The sequence below is a fragment of the Castor canadensis genome, chromosome 15 (genome assembly GCF_047511655.1).
Source record: "Castor canadensis chromosome 15, mCasCan1.hap1v2, whole genome shotgun sequence".
NCBI classification, from domain to species: domain Eukaryota; kingdom Metazoa; phylum Chordata; class Mammalia; order Rodentia; family Castoridae; genus Castor; species Castor canadensis.
This window is the reverse complement of record NC_133400.1, coordinates 88,373,100-88,385,716: the sequence shown is the minus strand read 5'-3', so window position 1 is coordinate 88,385,716 and position 12,617 is coordinate 88,373,100.

Sequence of the window (12,617 nt, the reverse complement as noted above, 5' to 3'; positions counted from 1 at the left end):
GCTTTCCTTTTCATATTATCAACAGAGGTAAACTACTTTTGAAAGGTTTTGACAAATGACAGAGTGGCTTCTTTTTTCAACATTTTTTGTCCTACCAATGTATTAGTCAACTTGTGCTTTTTCTCTGCCTACATACATTACACAGATCGTTTCCAGAATGCATAGCCTGCTGGCGGGTGTGTTATGCTTTTGAATTTAGCATTCTTTCTTAGCCTTTCCCTGCATCTCCTTTCATTCTCCAAAGAAAGCCAGGAGTCTGAGTCCTTGGAGTTTCCAGCTTCATTGCAATAAAGAAGATGGGGGGATGGGGGAGGCAGTGCCTCTGGGGGATTCCAGTGCTCACATTCACTCTGGAATTGAGAGCTGTTGCCTGGGAAACAAAACCGTTAAAAAAATCTCATTTTTGCTTGCATCTCAAATCTTCTAATGGCAAGACATGTTTCTGTGTTTAAAAGAAGTCCTTGAAGTCCAAAGGTTCAAGAAGTCAAGGTTTATTTTGTGCCCAACGCATCTGAGTGTTCTCTGCATATTTTCTATTGCACTGCTGATCAAATAGGAGAACATATGTAAGTTAAGAAGAGAAATAAACAAAAAGGTCAGACTGTTTTCATCTGGTCATGGGAGTTGAGAGGCACTAGGAAGCATGAGAAAAGATGCTGCAATGCAGTCAGAGGACTCATTTTTGAAAATACCTCTAAAATTTTAACTTACAGTGTTAGCTTGAACTGTGTGTCACAAGTAAACAAGACAGGCCTAGTTCCTTCACTGGTAAGAGATGGTCGGCATGGTCTCCAAGACACCAGCCTCACATCCATCCTAGTTCTGATAATTACCTGATGCTGTGAGAGGTTATCTCAAGGTTGCTCCTCAGTGTTTCTACAAACACGCATTGCCTGGTGATGATGTCATCGTAGCAGGGGAGTAAGAACTTACCTGTCCGTTAGGGTTTTGTATCTAAGGTTGGCACATCAAACTGACAAAAGAAATTAAAAGGATAAAAGGTTTATTTCAAATGCATGCAAGAACTTTTCAAAAAAGAAATGAAAACTGAAAGAAGGGCTTTAGAGTTTATGTATGCAATAAGTTGTGGAGAAGTAACTAGACAAGAGTAACGGTTTTGGCTTCTGGGGGTGGGAAGGTGGAGACAGATATATATATCTTCCCAGGAACACTTCTCCCTGCCTCATCTTCATAGAGAAGATTAAAGTTACTTGGTATGTTTTTTGCTTTAATGTAAACTCGGGTCTTCAGTAATCTTCCATGATTAAGAGTCAGGGGAGAGAGATATCTTTACAATTCAAAATATATACTTTGCTTTTAGGCAGAAAGAAAGAAGGCAAAAACTCCTGTCTTTGTCTGCTGTTTCTCAATTGCCCTCAGCTCAAAATAACCCTTATGGCAAAGTAGCATATTTAGGGTGGCATATTCTCATCCCTTCATTAGCATCCTGCTGTTTTTCTTTTTTTGTTTCCTGGTCCTCTTTCTTTCCTACAGGCTAACTTAGTGGCCTATTACTGATTAATCAAGAGTATTAATTTCAATGGCAGATTCTTTTGCATTTAAAGCACTGAAGAAAGGTACTAATTTCTCAAAGATTGCACCAGCTCAAGTGTGTATATTTATTAGGATTTTTTCCCATCAGGAGCACATTCAGTAAAAATGCTGATTATAAGATAATTATCATGATGAGTGTGAATGTATATGTGTGTATCTGCTACACAAAACCAATGTTTGGAATGAAATTATGCTTTCCCTCTAAAGGGTGCTATTACGGGCTTCAGTTTTCAAAAAGCATAATTTAGCAACGAGAAACCCTTACTCTCAGTCTGTGGAGGGAAGGGTGAGTACCTGGCTGGTTTTGTTACCATGCAACAATTTGTTTTCAGTTTTGTTAACTAAAGACAATTTTCTTGTGGATAGCCTCATTAATTAGTTCATTATTAAATAGGTAACAATTTGCATTTTTGTGGGCAAGGCCTTATTCCTCTTCAGGTTCCAGGAACCTTAGGCATGTGACAGAATTGGTCTAAATTAGCAGCGCAGGTGTGTAGCTTCCTTAAGAACAGTGACCTACCTTCAGATGAACCCTGCTTCCTCTGACTGGCATTTCTTTTCCTCTTATCTCCAAATGTCCAAATCCATCGTCTGCTTCAGACCTATTTCAAAGACTTTCTTGACTTTCACCCACTTTGAAGCTTCCTCTACTCTTTGACCTGCCCTGGAAGAATTTCTCCATGCCTCTCTTACTATACTTATCACTTTCTGCTATGTCCACTGATGACTTGGATATCCTACCTAAACGAAAGTTTCTGAAGATAGGTCACAGAGGCCACTTCAGTCCCTTGCCCAAAGTTGGCCTCTGAAACTATTTCAAGAATAAATGAAAAGGAGGAGCAATTCTATTGATTATGTTTGGGAAGCCTTTCCTTGACTTATGCTCCATTGATAGATGTTCAAGGAACACAATTTAATATTAATAATTTAATATTAACAATAAAACAGCACAGTAAATTTTAGGTGATACAACAAATGGCAAAGGCAAATAAGTAATTTGTTCCAATGTAAGATACAGTTTTTAGGACATTCTCTGCTTTGGGATCATTCTTTGATCTCTCTATTCATATGGGCAGTATCAAAATTAACTCTTTATTAGCTTGTATGTTGGAGGTGAGGCATTGCTATGGAATGAATTCTGGCCCCCCCCCCCACCAAAATTCAATACAAGTTAAAGCCTTAACACCCAATGTGACTATATCTGGAGACAGTCTTCAGCAGATAACTAAGATTAAACGAGGTCAGACGAGGGGCCCTTCTTTGATAGGACTGTGTCCTTGGAAGGAGAGTCCCTTAATGTGAGGAAAACTTAAGAAGGCGGCATCTGAAGACCAGGAACTGAGTCAGTCAACACCTAGAACTTGGACTTGTAGCTTCCAGAACTGTAAGAAAATACACTGTACTCTTTAAGCTTTGAGTCTATGGTGTTTGGTAACAGTCTGGGTTAAGACAGAAATAGATGTTATTTAAACAGATAAAACCTTTCTCACAGGACTACTTGCATTCAGTGGATAAGATGGTTTTGACTTATTAACACCAATGGAGCCATCAGGGATTACCTGGAATGAAGCCTTCCCAGAGAGAGCTCCAGAAGGAAGGTTATGGAAGCATCTCTACCAATCTTTCCAAATCTCAAAAAAAAAAAAAAAAAAATTACAGGGAGCATTGCTGACACACAGGGAAATGCCTTCATAAGTACATGAACAGGAAGGGTCAATTTCATGATCGTCTCCTACTTGACAAGATCAGTAAGTCATTCAGATGGTGTGGCCTGTTCTCTAGGAAAGATTGACAAATATCAACTCTTAGGTTAATAAATCATTATGGTGATTTATTATAATATAATAAACACAGCTAAGCACAATAACGGGAAAATGTGTAAGGCATGCAATGGCTTTCAGAGAAAGATATTTACTCTGTATTTCTGTAGAATGACAATTCACTTTGTACAAGAACAAAGTCTCATGGCTCCTATCTATCAAAAAGAGTAACCAAAATATTGACCTTTATTATTCCTTAGAGATTAGGAAAGCTCTTTGTTATAGCAAAGATTCTGGCACTGAAAAGTTGAATCTGCAGAAAACCCATAAACATAGTGCATGCTTTTAAACTCAAGGTTTTGTCTGTTACAGGACACAGGACTCCAACAACACCCTCTTCTTATGGTGCACAGTAACAGAAGTGTCAATTTCTACCTTATGTGGGCTTCTGGTTACCAATAAGTTATTATTCTTAGTTGCTCCCTGTGGGATACAGTGGTCTTTAAGGTGAGTCCTAGTTCTTCAAGTCTTGACCCTCTGTTTTCAAATGGATTGTCCTTGGGTCCAGGAAGAGCTCTGCTGACTGCACATATCTGAACAGTTCTCCCTATGCCAGGCACTGGCCACGCATGGCTACTGAACACTGGAAATGTGATGTATTGAGGGCCAGGAGATAGCAGACTCTGAAGACTTGGCATGAAGAAAAGAAATGCAAAATATTTCAATAATTTTTACATTGATTATATGTTGAAATGGTAATATTTTGTGATTATTTAATTAAATAAAATGTATTATTAAAATTAATTACAGTGATTTCTTTTTAATGGGTGGCTTAAGTCAATGTAACTAGTAGAAAACTTAAAATTACATTCATGACTGGCACTTGTGCCTTGTGTCAGATGGACAGTCCCTGGACAGGGGAAAGTTCTTATTAAAAGAAAGGCTTGTGAGCGTGCATCAATTCAAGCTACTGAGCTTCAAAGTGTCGAAGTCTAGAACCGAGAGGCTGTGAGAAAGTCTGTCATTATTGAGGAATGTGTGTGAGAACATAAAACTAGAGATAAAGTAGTTACATCTGGTCTTGTGACATATGCTCTTTTTATTTTTTCTGCAAAGTCTAAAAATTTGAACTTAAAAAACACACTGTATGAAGACATTTATGTAAACAACTCTGTTTAAAAACTTCTTTTGGCCTGCAGTCTCTTGGGCTTAAGATATAGTCTTCCATATAGGTGATGTGTTTAATTCCCTAAGGAATGGGTCTGGGATGTTGTGTCTTCATTAAAATAAACATGAACCATTCATGCCACACATTTTGCCATTATTACTGGATTTAATGGGCAATAGAAAATGTTGAAGCATCATTATAGATTTTTCAAAATCATTCTTTCGTTGTACTTTTCCTTTTAATAAAACTCAGTGCAAGAACCTAAATAAATTTAATAGGTGTCTACTATGTTTTTAAGCAATTCATAATCTGTAAAATATTTTTATATAATTTATCTAGCTTGGATCTTACTAAAGTCTTCAGAAGTAGGTGGCAGATACACAGAGCTGTATTTTGTATATGAGGACATCTGAGCCTTGGTGATTTGCCCTAGCTAAATGGCTCCCAAATGTGGAAGCTAGTACTTCAGTGTAAGTACTCTAGCCTTAAAGTGTGCTCCTTCTGTTACACAGGGAGTGGGTTGCCATAACACAGTGCTGATGGGTGAGGTTGTAGGTACCAACCACCCAGATTTGGAACCCAGTGTTACCTCCCATGGCCTAATAGGTCACTGCGCCGAACCCTTCTATGCCTTAACCTTACTACTAAAGTCAGTAACGGTTGCACCTGTCTTGAAGCAGGTTCACAGCAGTGATTCTTTCTTTAATGCTAACTTTCCTTCCACACTGTAGATCATCCTTTCAGATGGATGACTGAAATGTTCTATGAGTGTTCGCCTATGCTTCTAACTCAGTGTGCTCAAGAGCAAACGTATTTTTCCCCTCCACTCCAGTGCTTTTGCCTGATCACATTTTTTTTGTAATTATTCCGGATGTAAACTTCAGAGACATTTTACGCATACATTGGGAGAGAGGGTGATATGCCTTTTAATTCTAGTTTTAGAAAAATTGTTTTGGAAAAATTTAAACATTTACGAAAAGAAGTTGATAGAATTGCATAATGAGCCTCCATGCACCCAGCATCCAACAACTAATGATCAACTCATGACCCATCCTGCTTTTTCCTTTCTACATTTACTTCCTTAGGTAATTTTGGAACTATAAATGATTCAGTATGTTTATCTAAATGATAAGGATTTTTCTAGTTTTTGAAAAAAAATAGCCACAACTCTGTTCCACTAAAAAAATTAATTAACAACAAATGACATTTCAAGTCAGTATTCCTGGCTGCTAATTGTCTCATAATTTTTGTTTTTGCTGTGGTTGCCATCTTGTGAATCAGATAAAAATGAGGTTCACACATTGCAATTCTCTCTCTCTCTCTTTCCCCTCTCTCTATTTCTCTCCTTACAATTCATTTGTTGTACATTTTTCCATGGTCAGGATTTTGTTTGTTGCATTCCCATTAGAGTTTGTTCTCTAGTCCATTGGATTCTCTATAAACTGATAATTTGATATAGAGGTGTGATGTCACCTCTTAGTGACACATTGTACTTCAGTCAAGAAACACATGATGTATGGCCACCTCGTTCTGTGATATCATCAGCCACTGATGGTCATTGTTTTGGTGAGTGGCTCTCCATCTCACCTGAGAGTCTTGGTGAAATGACAACTGTGGAGCTCTTCCCTGAGTTCCTGACCCAATAAGCCCAGATTTGCATTTTTGACTCACTTCAGACGATGGTGATGCTGCTAATCCAGGGTCTAGTCTTTGCCAACTATTGATCTGGACTTACTATTTCACTCGGGTTGCAAAACTGTGATGTTCTATTCTATCCTTCCTTCAGAAATCACTAGTTGAAATGCTTCAAGAAAGGAAAACATTTCCAAATAAATTATCTGGTGACTTTGAAGTAAAGTTTGTAGAAGAAAGACACTGTAAAGCTTAATTCTTTTCCTTTTTAAAATCAGTTTAAAAATAACCAATGTCCTCCAATAGTAAGCAGTGGAGTGTGTGTGTGTGTGTGTGTGTGAATGCATTGTTTTGTTGCATTTTAGTTATTATGTTTACTGATATTCAAGTTGTCCCATATTTACCTTGGGACCCTCAGAAACAGTTTCAAATTTACCTCCTTCCTTGTCTGGTACCTTATCATTGGTTAGATGGACACACTATTGGGTGTCACTCTCATCATCTCTTGTCCCCTGTACTGTCTACTTCAATTCATTTTACATACCATCAGGTGTTAATCTTTTTTTTTGGGGGGGTGTGAATTTCTAGTCATGTATCTATAAAGAAATTCTCTTCAAGTGACTAAGAACTGTGGTGGTTAATCTTGATTTTCACCTTGGTTGGATTGAGAAGTGCTAAAGAGATTAGTAAAATACACTTCTGGGTGTGTCTGTGAGGACATATCCAGAGAGGATTAACTAAGGGAAAAAGACCTGCCCTAAATTTGGGGAGGACCATTCCATAGGCTGGAAGCCATGAGGTGAGCAACTTGTTCTACCACATGATCCCACCATGATGTTCTTTCTGCCCCACCACAGACCCAGAAGCAAAGGAGCTAAGTAACCATGAATGAGAACTCTGAAACTGTGAGTTAAAAGAAACCTTTCCTCCATTTCCGTGGGTTATGTCAGGTATTTTGTCACAGCAATGAGAAACTGACTAACACAGTGAGTCTCCAGTCATGTCATTAACTGTTGAAGAAATTCACTTTAAATTAAATAGAAACCCTTCCTTAGTATTGATCCAATATGCCTTCTAGTTTTATTTTTTTCTCTCTGACTCCCACCCTGAAGAAACAGTGATGTTGCACCTCTGAGCCTTTGTTCCCTCTGTTCTCTCTGCATCCATAGCCCTTGGCTTTCTCTATTCTCTTAGCCAATACTTTGTTCTTTGTAGTTCATCCTAAACATTTCTCCCTGAGTTCCTTGATTATGAAGCTGAGCTCTTCTGTAGCACTTCCCTGCCTTTTGTGCTTCTCTTTGGAGAGTTTGTTGTTAAACTTCGTATTATACTCACCAGTACCCTGTGTACTCAGATCTGTAGGATAAGTTGTGTCTTTGTTGTGTCACTTACCTCCATACTTCTGTGGCACTCCTGTTCCCTAACTTGCAGGGGCTACCCACAGATAGAAAGCATTAACTATAAGCTTAAATAATCTTATTTATCAAAATAGATATGTATTTAGATATTTAGATACTTAACTGTGTAAATATCCATATTTACATATATGTTATACATAGGGTAAGAAGGTATTAAAATGTCTATATTTTTCTAGATTGCTCAAGGAAACAGACTTCTGCAGGGAAGTTTGATCTGAATATTACAAATGCTCTATTCAAATCTAGTGAGCCAGGAGGGCAAGCAGCTTTTTCCTTTTGTTAGTTGTAATTTCCTCTTCAAAATTTTTCTGTTCAGCCGAGTCCACAAAGATCTCACTGTCTTATGGAAAATACAGGGCTCCATTTATCTGACACAGATATGCTTCTGGGTCTGGTTATTTATGATTTGAGTGAATATGTGATCTGAGTGACCTACCAGGCACCACTTGAAAGACAGGATTTTTGAAAATTAGCTTTCAGGAGTTACAAGAGACAATTTCCCTACCTAGGCTGGAAATACCTTGGATAGAAGGTTCCCCACACTCTGTACCCTTTGGTGGGTAATTTGGATGTCTGTTACTATGACAACTAACCCAGTTACTTCTACGAGGATATGGACAATTATACCAAAGCAGGGATTCTCTACCTGGAGTCCCTGAGTCACACTACCAAATGAAACCTACCACATCCACATTCAGCAACGTGAAAACCCAAATCGACCTTGCCAGATTCTCATCCTGCTTTGGGGGGAGGGAATGCTTGTTAAAGATACACTGAATGAGATACTGATAAATGCTAGCAACCAGAATAAACTGTCATGGTGCCTTATTAAAGGACGTTAATCACTAACCTCCCGGAGGATTCAGGGGAGTCACAAGCCATGCTCGTGATTGCACTTGGAGACCTGCTTCTTTTCACAGACAAAATGAGGCCTTTCTCACCTCTTCACAAGCCCTCGAGCTCAAGGTGACATCCAACAGTGGATGGTAGTTGCTGAAAGTAGTTTCATTCCAGGTGTGGAATAAATGTCATTCCCCATGTTATTCTCAATATTAGAATAAGCTCCAAGCCTGAAAATGCCTTTGCTTGTGACTAATTGCACCATTATCTGAATTCTCCATGGGCTTATTGAAGGATTTGAGATTATTGGTAGAGTTCTACTTGGTATTGAAATTTAATACCTCTGATGAATATTGGTCCTTCAGAAGAAAAAAGAAAGCCATCATTTCTATCTTGTGAAACTAGGAAAACCTTTAAACTCTTGAATAAGGAAAATGTCATCGTATAAGGAACAAAAATCAAATAAATGACTTTCACTTTTATTTGGAAAACAGTACCAAGTTTGCAAAAAGGAAAGAATCTCCCCTTTTTTGTCCCCCCCACCACGTATATGTGTGTGGCTGTGTTAGAGAAGATGGCAAAATTAGGAAGCATTTGGTAGGCATAGAGTATAAAAAAGTCAGAATTATTGCTTTTTTTTATTATTATTATTCCTGAGGTACTCAATTTTAGCACAGCACTACTTGTTCCTTAATTAATGATTAAACAAATTCAATTCATGATTTAACTTAATTAAACAACTAATGAATTTGTGTGTGCAGGAACCATTAATGTGGTGTCCAAGGCAGGCCTCTGGGGCATGGTTGGCTCTGCTCATTACAGCTTAGTAACTAGCATCCAGAGGGACACATGCATCTCGACATAGTGTGTGCACTTGATTTTGGGCTAGTTGGATGCACAGACCACCAGTTATGAGTAAAAGTAACATTGCTGGTACTTTTTTCTAAGGGGTGTATATTCTGAAATGTATTTCCAGCAGTGGCAATCTAGCTATTCTTTTCTTTTTGAAGCTCTTTAGACCTATTTTTAAAATACTCCTCGGAAACTTAGTTTAGAAAGACAAAACATAATCTTGTCATATTTTTAGATATGATGATTTTACTTTGAAAGGTGCAATCACATCTCACCCATTCAGCTTAAAGGCCATTCTATGAAATTGAAAATTTGGAAAGGTGTAGGAATTTTATTATGTTCATGTGGAGGCCTCTACCTTGGGGTAACTGAATGTACTTCTCTCTCCTGGGTGGAGGTGCTCTTTTGAAGAAAATGAAAAGCAGGAGAAAGGCAATGGACACATGGAAACTTATATCTTCTCTAGGGTTTTCCATACATCAGCTCGTTTCAAATGTTTTCATTTTGATTTTTGAGGAGAATGACAGGGCTTAGAAAGGTGAAGTAATCTGCTCAAGGTCACTCAGCCACACAGCAGAGCCACTGGAATGGCTTCCAACATCTGTCTGAGCCTCTGCCATGCTATCCATTTAAGCAGCGTCTGGCACATAGCCGATGGCTGTAGGTTCTAATGCACTTGACAGCACTTTGTCCTCTAAGGCAGGCAAACATTTCCTTGAAATCTCATTGACACTATTTATTCACTTAAACAAATATTTCATCCCTGAGAGAGCATTAGTGATGCCCTGTCTTAATGAACACTGATTTCAAATTTGTGAAGTCCTACTTAATGAGGCAATACTGTAGATCTATCCAAAAGATGTAGTGGCTTCATAACTATTTTTTTGGTTTTTTCCTAAGACAGGGTCTCTCCACACAGCTCAGGCTGGCCTTGAATTTCAATCCTTCTGCCTCAGTCTCCCTAGTGCTGAGATTACAGATGTGATCCACCATATCTGATATAACTGGTTATTCTTGAATCAAAAACCTAAACTTAAAATAAAACTTTGGTGAGGAAAAGCAAAGAGCAGTTGGCAATGTCTATATAGGACAAAGTTGCAAGTTGTATGCTTGCCTTTTTAATTTGGGGCATATTTAAGCAACCAACTTGGATGCTTTAGGTCACTTTATCTCTTGTATATTTAAATTTTGGAGACTGAGTTTTCTCAACACATTACTCTTTCATCCTGTGTAGACATGCAAGAGATCTTTTGATTTTCATCTGGAAATATCCATGCCTGCTGAATCTGGGATGTCTGTACGAACACATGCTAGGTAAATGGAAGTGGAATGAAATGAGCCAGTGGAGGTTGTTTTGGCAAACTTCTCAGTCTGTGTTTATGGATTATCCATGGACTTTTCTAATGGGCTATTTCTTGAACAGACTCATGACAAAAGCCACATTTCATAGGACATTCATCAAAGGCCATTGAGTTAAAAAAAACACAGAATCTAGGTACACTACAGAGGTCCCTTTAGGGTACGTGAATGGCAAAGGAGACATTGAGTCATGCATGAGACACCCACAAATACCAACATTCTTAGGCCTGGGCAGCTTGAAGACCTCATTCAACACCCCAGATGTTCCCAAGAACAAAGGCTGCTGGGCCCGAGTTTCCACAGAGTATCTTGGGTGTGATGAAGAGTCTCCATGAGAAAACAAGTCCAAGGTTAGGATGGAAATGGAGCTCAAGTACTGCTCTGTTTCTTTCCTCAACCTCCAACTCTCTGGACAAGAGAAAAGGCAAAGATCAGGGACCCTGAAGTCATCCAACTCTAAATCAGGATAAGAAAGAAATTCTTACAAATGAACCCTTATGTTCTGTTGGTGGGAATATAAATCAGTGCTGGCACTTGGAGACAAGTGTGGAGCTTCCTCAAAAACCTAAAACTAGAACTACCAATGATCCTGCTGTATCACTCTTGGGCGTATGTCTGAGGAATATGAGTCAACACACAGAGACACCTGCACACCCATGTTTATAGCAACAATATTTACAATAGCCAAGCTGTGGAATCAGCCCAGGTGCCCAACCACTGACGAACAGATAAAAGAATATGGCATATATACATAATGGAGTATTATTCAGCAATAAAGAAGAATGAAACTTTGTCACTTGCAAGAAAATGACAAAAGTAGAGATCATTTTGAGTCACATAGCCAAACTCAGAAAGACAAACATCACGTTTTCACTCATACGTGGAACCTAGACTTAATAGCAATAATATGACATGTATAAAAATAGCATAATGAAATCCCGTGAAGACGATTAAAAAGGAGAAAGATGGTTAAGAAACAGAAATAAAGGGGGTGAATTTGAGCAAAGTAAATTATATGCATGTATGGAAATATCACAGTGCAACACTTTTGTACTTTTTAAATTTATGCTGATTTAAAAAGAGCTTTGATTTGTCCTTTTATTTCAACTCAGGAACTGTTCTGTCTTGCAATCAAATGTTCTGTACTATAATTTGTTATTATTCTATTATTTGTTTATGAATCCATCTCAAATGGATCTTACAACAAAGGAAATCTGTACCTTTGATATAACTGCTTTGCTTTTTTTTTGTGAACACCTTGAACCCACATCTGATCCTTTATCCTTCTTGTTTTGGTTCTTAAAAAGTTTGAGTGAAAAATCTGTGTCCAGATCTTATCAGCTGCATGACACAGAGCAACATGCAAGATACACAAACACATACCCTGCTATAACCTGTTTTCCCACCCTGACTATATTTCCATGCAAGCTCCCATCTCTACACTTAAAGCAAACATTATCAGAGTGGCAGGTGAACTGAGAAGGGAAGGCCTGGCCATCTTGATGGGAATTTGAATTTAGCAAGCTGGCTCAACTTCCTTTTTGTACCCACAGCATTTACACGTGTAAGTACTCAGAAAGAGAGAAACACATAAAAGGTCTGTACATATTAGGTGGCTCTTTTAATCCAGGAATGGAAGACATCGTGGGGGTGCTTGGTGGCTCTTTGCTTTGAAATTCATAACCATTTCTTTTTGTTTTCAGATGAACATCCCAGCAGCCTTCACAGTGAAGAGGACTTTTCTTCACTCTCCCAGGTCTAGCCCCTTCTGTCACCTTAGATTTCCATACGATAACTGACTGAGTGCAAAGAAAGCAATAGTTGTAATTGCTTAGCACCCTGGACCTATGTGCTTTACTTCCAGGAGGCTAAGAACTGTCCCGTAAGACAGGATTTAGTCACTATTCACAAATGGAAAGCACCAGTTTAGAGAACTTGTCCAAGGCTGCACTTAGAAGGTGAAGAACAGGGTTTCAAATTGGTTATGCCCTATGAGAACTCTCCAATTAGCACTTCTTTTCCACTCTCTACCAA